We start from the raw sequence: 9138 nt of genomic DNA on the forward strand, positions 1-9138 counted from the left end.
ACTTTCTGAAAGTCACTTTGATCGTCATAAAGACAAGATGGGTATTAGATACCAGAGTGATTGGCTTTAGTACAAGTGGGAGATTGAAAGAGATATGTCCTAAATCCAATCATGAATGAGGATTTAGGAATAACTTTTTATGTAATCTGTTTTGATTTCATTGATATTAATAAAAGACTTGTTTTGTTTTATTACGGGCTCTATCTATTTAAGTGTTTAAATAAGATATACCATAGTTTAGAGTAAAGCTTTTTATGGATTATGATGAGATCATAATAGTGAGACCTAAAAGATGATAACTCTAAACTTAAATAGTTCCTGGTCATAGGATTACTAACTGGTAATTAATAATCCACAAAGATCGGTACATACTATGCTTGCTTCATTCTGAAGGATGTCTGTTCTCATTGATATTTGTGTGGTGACACTATAGCTAGTATGTAGGTGCTTATTATAGAAAAAGTTCACTGAACATGACTCGCACAGCTGAACAACTGATGGAGTTCACTCACGTGTCAGCAGTTGTTCACATAGTGATAGTTGTACAAGTATCCTTAGACTTGAGGTCATCATAGTCATCTTGTCTACACTGAACTATGCTTTCGTTTAGTTCTTAGTCTTCAGGGACAATTATTAGGGCTCTACTGGGTATAGGAATTTGTACACGAAGATAGTGTATGATCAATAAAGGATCTACCCCTTCCAGTGAAGGAAGAGAATGTTCAAAGCTGATCCACTTATGCTAGTTCAGGAATCTCTGGCCAGAGTGAATGAAATTAGAAAGGAGTTTCTAATTTACATAGAACTGAGCATAGTGAATGGGAAAGCAAATGATTAAATTAGATAGGCTTGACACAAGATCCATGCCTTGTATTTAATCAGGACATTGGAGGGTAGAAGGAGTTAACTGTACGGTAACTATTCACTGACAGGTTCTTGGTATTCTAGGCAGTGAATTCATATTATCCGGATAGTCGCGATATGTTGAGAAGCATCACTCACGATATAGGATAAATATAATTAATCAGTTAATTATATTTAGTGAATTTTAATATTCATATAAATAATTAATAAAAAATTATTATTATTTACTTCTACTACCGGCATAATATTGAACCTACAGGGTCACACCATAAAAGAATATTTTCTTTGATGAAATAATGAGAGAGAGAATTATTTTCTAAATAGTTAAGAAAAGAAATAATAATTAAAATAGTTTTAATTATTATTAAAGTATTTTATGAAGATAAAATGTGGGGGTTAATATATATAAAGATATATTATAAAACCCTAGGAGAGTCCTATAAATAGAATGAGATGGATGGCTCATAAAATAGAACACACAATTTTGGTTTTGTGAAAACCCTAGCCTCCATCTTCTTCTTCTCTCTCTCTCCCAAAACCCCATTTTTATAAAAGCTTAGTTTTATAAAAAGGTTCATCGAAGCGGATCGTTCTTGGTGGATATCGGTAGAGTGCTTCACACACTGAGGAGCAACTGCTAGCACTCCAATTTTTAAAGGCTTCGATTCACGAGGTATGATTTCGATTCCTCAGCTTTTCCCTTTTATATGTTTTTTCTATATATGCGGTATATGGTTTTTACAGAATAGTTGTTATTTCACGCTTCCGCTCATCCGTAAATTCCATCATTTCCCATTCTCTTTGCGGGATAAAGCTAACTGCTGGTTACATTCTCTACCACCAGGGTCTATCACCAAATAGGAGGACCTTGCTAAGAAGTTCTTACTCAATTTGCTCAGCAATCTGGAGAATCTTTATGTGAGGGTTGGGATCGATATAAGGAGATGCTTAGGAAGTGTCCTCATCATGGGATGCCTGGCTGGATGATCATTAACTGTTTCTATAATGCTTTGGGTGCTACTTCTCGACCCATGCTTGATGTAGCATCAGGAGGAGCCTTGTGGGCTAAAAGCTATGATGAAGCTTATGAATTGTTTAAACTGATGGCTGCTAATGAATATCAGAATCCTACTCAGAGACTATCTCAGGGTAAGGTAGCAGGAATTCTGGAGTTGGATGCAGCCACTGCTATAGCTGCTTAACTTAAGGCTTTAACGATGAAGGTGGATTATCTGTCTAATATAGAGTTAATCAGATCACTAGTGTATGTGAGCTTTGTGCCGGTGCCCATGAGACTGATCAATGTGCCATTTCCAGTGAATCAGCTCAGCTCATGAGCAACTTTCAGAGGTCGCAGCAACCTGTACCAGCCACCTATCATCCTAACAACCGCAATCATCCTAATTTTAGCTGGAGCAACACTCAGAATGCGGTTCAACAGCCTTATCAGCAGTACTCAGCAAAGCAGTACAACCCTTCTGGTTTTCAGCAACCGCAATATGTACCAAGGCTACAACTCCAGCTGTAACAAGGCAATGAAAAATCTGAATTAGAGGAGTTGTGGCTAATGTGCAAGAGTCAAGCGGTTTCTATCAAGACCTTGGAAAATCAAATCGAGCAAATTGCCAATGTCTTGCTAAATCATCAACATGGTACACTTCCTAGTGACACTGAAGTACCAGGAAAGAGGGAAGCAAAGGAGTCGGTAAAGGCAATTACATTGAGGTCTGGGAAGGTTGCAACCCCCGAACATTCTCATGGTTCGGATGAAGAAGCTGTGGCTGAAGAAGAAGTGCAGAATTAAGCTGAAGTGGAACCAAGGAAGACTACTGTTGAACACATTCCTCCTGAGGGTAATACAGGGGAGAAACAGACCTATCCTCCACCTCCCTTTCCTAAGAGGCTGTAAAAGAAAAAGCTGGATAAGCAGTTTGAGAAGTTTCTGGAGGTGTTCAAGAAAATTCACATCAACATACCTTTCACTGAAGCTCTTGAGCATATGCCTAGTTATGCGAAGTTTATGAAAGGTATTCTCTCTCGGAAGGTGAAGCTTGATGACTTAGAGACAGTTGCTCTCACGGAGGAGTGCAGTGCTGTGCTGCAATAGAAGTTGCCTCCGAATCTTAAAGATCTTGGAAGCTTTACTATTCCTTGCATCATTGGAAAAATATCATTTGACAAATGCTTAAGTGACTTGGGAGCTAGCATCAATCTGATGATGTTGTCAATCTTCAAGAAGTTGGACTTACCGGATCCAAAGCCTACTTATATGATGTTGCAGTTGGCCGATCGTTCTATTACTTATCCACGAGGCATTGTTGAAGATGTTTTGGTCAAGGTGGATAAACTCATCTTTCCAGCTGATTTTGTAATCCTTGATTTCGAGGAGGATAAGAAGATTCCCATAATCTTGGGAAGACCTTTCTTGGCTACTGGCCGAACCTTGATAGATGTACAGAAAGATGAGCTCACCATGCGAGTGTTGGATCAGGATGTAACTTTTAATATGTTCAATGCCATGAAATTCCCTACGAAAAATGAGGAGTGCTTAAAGGTGGAGTTGGTCGATTCTGTGGTTACTTCAGAACTTGATCAATTGCTAAGGTCTGATGCCTTAGAAAAGGCCTTGTTGGAGAATTCTGATAGCGAAGATTATGAAGGTGATGAGTAGTTACAATATCTGAATGCTTCTCCCTGGAAGAGGAAGCTGGATATGCCTTTTTAATCTCTGGGAATGGGGGACCTGAACAAATCTCCAATGCGCCTCAAGCCATCTATTGAGAAAGCTCCTACACTTGAGTTTAAACCATTTCTTGAACACTTAAGGTATGCTTTTTTAGGTGATACATCTACGTTGCATGTTATTATTGCATCGGACCTTTCAGGTAGTGATGAGGAAAAACTCTTGAGAATTCTGAGAGAATTCAAATCGGCAATTGGATGGACGATATCATATATCAAGGGAATCAACCTTTTTTATTATATGCATAAAATTCTGCTAGATGAAGGTAGTAAGCCTACTGTTGAGAAACAAAGAAGGCTAAATCCTATCATAAAAGAAGTTGTGAAGAAAGAAATTCTTAAATGGTTAGATGCAGGGATCATCTATCCCAAATCTGACTGTTCTTGGGTGAGCCAAGTTCAGTGTGTACCAAAGAAAGGAGGTATCACCGTTGTTGCTAATGAGAAGAATGAGCTTATTCCAACTCGAATAGTCACGGGATGGAGAGTTTTCATGTACTATAGGAAGTTGAACAAGGCCACGAGAAAGGATCACTTCCCTCTACCTTTTATCGATCAGATGCTTGACAGATTGGCTGGGCATGGCTATTCGAGCTATAATCAGATTTGCATTTCTCCGAAAGATAAGGAAAAGACTACTTTCACTTGTCCATTTGGTACTTTTGCCTTTAGAAGAGTTTCTTTTGGTTTGTGTGGGGCACCTGCCACATTTCAGAGATGCATGATGGTTATCTTTTCTGACATGATTGGTCAGAATGTGGAGGTGTTTATGGACAATTTTTCTGTTTTTGGTGATTCATTTGATGAGTGCTTGCAGAATCTTGGTGACGTTCTTAAAAAATGTGTTGAGACTAACTTGGTTCTCAACTAGGAGAAATGTCACTTTATGGTGTGATAGGGCATTATTCTTGGTCACAAGGTCTCTCGTAAGGGTCTTGAGGTGGACAAAGCCAAAGTGGGGGTCATTGAAAATCTTTCCCCACCAATTTTTGTTAAAGGAATTCACAGCTTTCTTGATCATGCGGGCTTCTATAGGCGGTTCATCTAGTACTTCTCAAAAATTTCTAAACCTTTTGTAATCTTCTTGAGAAGGATGTCCCGTTCAAGTTTGATGACGAGTGCCTAGCTACTTTTGAGTTCTTAAAGAAGAGTTCTATCATGGCACCTGTCATAACTGCACCTGATTGGAATGAACCTTTTGTGATGATGTGCGATGCAAGTGACTATACAGTTGGAGCAGTTCTTGGGCAGAGAAAGAACAACATATTTCATGTGGTCTACTATGCTAGTAAGACCCTAAATAGTGCTCAATTGAATTATACTACTATTGAGAAAGAACTCTTAATTGTTGTCTACGGTTTTGAGAAATTTTGATCTTATCTGCTTAGGATGAAGGTGATGGTTTTTACTGATCACGCTGCAATTCGATATCTCGTCTCGAAGAAAGACTCGAAGCCTAGATTGATCAGATGGGTTCTTTTGCTTCAGGAGTTTGAATTGGAGATCAAGGATAGAAAAAGTATTGAGAATCAAGTCGCTAATCATATCTCTCATTTAAAATATCCAAGTACAATTTCACTGGATAAGACATTAATAAATGAGTCTTTTCCCGATGAGCAACTGTTTAGAGTGCAAGAAGAAGAACCGTGGTTTGCAGACATTGTGAACTATCTTGTGAGTATTGTCATGCCTCCCGACTTATCGTACGCTCAAGGGAAGAAGTTTCTTCATGAGGTAAAGTAGTACATGTGGGATGAACCATATCTGTTTAGGCAAAGAGCTGACCAAATCATCAAGAGATGTATTCCGTACAGCGAAACAGGGGGATCTTGCGATATTGTCATTCAACTGTTTATGGAGGCCACTATGGTGGACAAAAGACAGAAGCTTGTGTCCTTCAAGCGGGATTCTTCTGGCCTACATTGTTTAAGGATGCGCATCACTTTGTTTTGAAGTGTGATCGATGCGAGCGTGTGGGTAATATGTCTAATAGGGATAAGATGCCTCTTAATGTGCTTCTCGAGGTTGAAGTCTTCGATGTGTGGGGAATAGACTTCATGGGGCCATTTGTCTCATCTTGCAATAATTAGTATATCTTGTTGGCGGTCGATTATGTGTCAAAATGGGTAGAAGTCAAGGCTTTGCCGACATATGATGCGAAGGTGGTGCTTAATTTTCTTCATAAGCAGATATTCACAAGATTTGGGACTCCAAGAGTCATAATTATTTATGAGGGATCGTATTTTTGTAATCACAAATTCACTGCCATGATGCAAAGGTATAATGTGAATCATCACATTGCGGTAGCCTACCATCCACACACTAATGGTCAAGCAGAGGTTTCTAACAGGGAGATTAAGCGTATCTTAGAGAAAGTTGTGTGTCCATCAAGGAAGGATTGGTCTTTGAAGCTTGATGAAGTTGTTTGGGCATACAAAACAACATACAAGACTCCATTGGGAATGTCGCCATTTTAGTTGGTTAATGGTAAGGGGTGTCATTTTCCTGTGGAGCTCGAGCATAAAGCATATTGGGCTTTGAAGAAGTTTACCCTTGATTTGGATGCAGCTGGTAAGAAGAGAATGCTTCAATTGAATGAACTCGACGAGTTTCGGCTTCAAGCGTATGAAAATAACAAAATGTACAAGGAGAAAGTCAAGAGGTGGCACGATAGAGGTTTAGTACTTAAGTCATTTGTGTCGGGACAACAAGTTCTATTTTTTAACTCTCGTCTCCATCATTTTCCAGGAAAATTGAAGTCGAGATGGTCAGGGCCTTTCAAAATCAAAACTGCATTACCCCATAGAGCTGTGGAGATTTTTTAGAATGATCCAGACCAAGCATTTAAAGTAAATGGGTAGAGGTTGAAGCACTACTATGGGGATACGGCAAACCGTGAGGTAGTTAATGCCGTTTTATTGTCTACTTGATCTCGAGGCTCTACGTCAAGCTAACGACGTAAACTAAGAGCTTATTGGGAGGCACCCCAAGTTTTTTGTACATTAGTAGGTAGAGGAAGCAAAAAGAAAAGAGAAAAACACAAAAAAAAATCAGAAAAACAAAAAAATTCAGGGTCAACTTCAGTAGCACGGCACGCCCGCGCTGAAAAGCGGGGCGGCCGCGCGGTTTTTCCAATAACTGGGTGCGCTCGCGCTGTCCTAGCGCGCGGCCGCGCTGAAACTCCAAAAATTGGGCGGGCCCACGCCAAGACAGCGTGCGGCCGTGCTGGGGTCCGGATTCAGAAAAAAATATAAGGCAGATTTTGAAGAAAAAAAATCGGGGTTTTAATACAAAATCAATTTCCGCCTGATTTTTACTCTTCCACATCCCAAATTTCCCTCTCCAAATCAAACCCATTATTCCCATAATCAATTCGCACTACTTTTCCATAACAAATTCTCTCCAAATCTCCTATATATACACAAACTTCTCCATCACTTCTCAAAACTCTCAAACACACAGTCTCTCTTACAAACACATATTCTCTCAATCTCTTTCAATCTCAATGGCACCAAAAAGACAGCGAACTCAAGTTAGCAGCAGTACCATCGATTCTTCGAGTACGGGTGGTTTGAGGCCAAGGTTTTCAACTCCCGATGCGGAGGCGGAGTATGTGAGGCTGCTTTTGAAGCCTATAGCCAAGGAGCGTGGTTTTCTTCCATCGAGGAAGGATGGTAAGTTGTTGGAGATGGGCTGGGTGGTTTTCTGCAAGACACCCGCTGCTGTGCCCATAAGTATGGTGCGTGAGTTTTATGCTAATGTTAAGGCGGAGAAGAACGGTTTCACAATGGTGAGGGGGATGACGGTGGATTATAGTGTGAAGGCGATTCGTAGGGTGATTGAGCAGCCCGAGAGGAGGGCGGATCAGGAGAACTGGAACGAGAAGACTCCGGGGGAGTTTATTTTAGATTTGATTGTTGCTACCATTTGTGTGCCTGAAACTCACTGGAAGATCAAGAAGGGCACGGACGAGTATACCATGTTTCCGGCATCGTGCATGAACAGGTTTGTACATGCATGGAATGCTTTTATTTGTGCTAATATTGTGCCATCTTCTCATGTGCATGAGATTACTGTGGAGCGTGCTTCTTTGCTTTGGGGTATTTTACAGGGAGACTATGTTGATCTTGGGATGGTGATTTATCAGGGTATTTTGAGGTTTTTGCGATGGAGTACTATGGGTTCGATACCATATGCGTCCATTGTGACGAAGTTGTGCATGGCGGTTGGAGTTCGTTGGCCCGCACATGAGCAGCTGCAGCTCCCTAGTGCTCCGATTGACAGTTCGACGTTGTTGAACATGACTGAGTGATATGGTAGGAAGCCCGATCCTAAGGGACTTGGTTATTCTTATGAGGATCAGACTTATGATGTTGGGACTTTGCAGGCGTGTCAAGCAGCATGGAGAGCTCAGTTGGGAGAGGAGGTTGGCCCTTCGGGATCGCAGAAGCTGTTAGGGCGAAAACACGCGCTAATATTCATGCAAGTATACGCGTTCGCAAGTAGTATAAGATATAAATCAGATTCGTTCCCACAGAGTCTGGTTTAGGTTAAGTTCAATTTACGCACCTATGCAACAATGTATAGTTATCGCTCAATGCTAAGACAAATAACAAATTGGGTTTTTATTAAACTAAGAGATTATACTAATTAACATCAACTAAAAGAATTGAGGTTGAATTACTATATATGATAAACATGGAATTCTAACTTCATTACTACTTCATTCAATAGCATTTTCGTTCTTAACCTTAACATGTGATGGTGATGACACTAATCAGATAACACGACACTGATAAATGCCAACTTTCGTTGCACGAGTACTACAAGAAAAATGTTAATAGACATCACACATTAGACATCGGTCACTGATGCCACTGATGTCTAAAGGATAATAGACATCACCCCGCATTTATTCGATATCTTTTTATTCTTAAGACATCGTTTATTTAAAAACCGATGTTTTAATTTCACTTTTTAAAAAATGAACGCGCGACCTCCCAAATTCATTTCCCCCTTTAACCAAATTTTGACTCCCTCCCTACCCATTTTTCTTTTCCCCCTTTACATTCAGATGCATTAAATAACAACTAAAAACAAACATTCTCTTATCATCTCTCTCGATTCCCTCTCTCTCACAGTTCTCTCTCACAACTCTCTCTCTCTCTCTCTCTCTCGCTCTCTCTTTCTCAAATCTCACAATTAGAAACCCTAAATCTGGTCCTCTACTCACCCAATTACTCAACTCTGTTCTCTGGGCTTTTACCTCTCAAGTACTCATCCCAATTTGGCCATTTCAAACTCCAATTTGATGAGTGGATAAGGTCGGTTGGTTGGCTGGATTGGTTATTTTGAACCCATATTCAGTGAGTAACTATAGTAGATTAACATTTATAAGCTTATTTAAATTTTGGATTTTTTAATCAAAACCCTAATTTTTAAATTGGGGTTCTTCTTGTAATGTATTGTATTTATTATAAGCATCATATTCTGATTAAGAATTAATTTGTCAAGAACTTTAAATGCTTGTTG

At 39.8% G+C, this 9138-nt stretch overlaps 1 non-coding gene across 1 annotated transcript; it reads right to left on the reverse strand.

The window, feature by feature from the left end:
* Window positions 1-1728: 1728 nt before the first annotated feature.
* Window positions 1729-1837, reverse strand: LOC141662820 (small nucleolar RNA R71). Its single transcript, XR_012550918.1, has one exon. It is a non-coding gene; the product is annotated as a small nucleolar RNA R71 (small nucleolar RNA).
* Between the last annotated feature and the right edge of the window lie 7301 nt (window positions 1838-9138).

The sequence above is a fragment of the Apium graveolens genome, chromosome 5 (genome assembly GCF_009905375.1).
Source record: "Apium graveolens cultivar Ventura chromosome 5, ASM990537v1, whole genome shotgun sequence".
NCBI classification, from domain to species: domain Eukaryota; kingdom Viridiplantae; phylum Streptophyta; class Magnoliopsida; order Apiales; family Apiaceae; genus Apium; species Apium graveolens.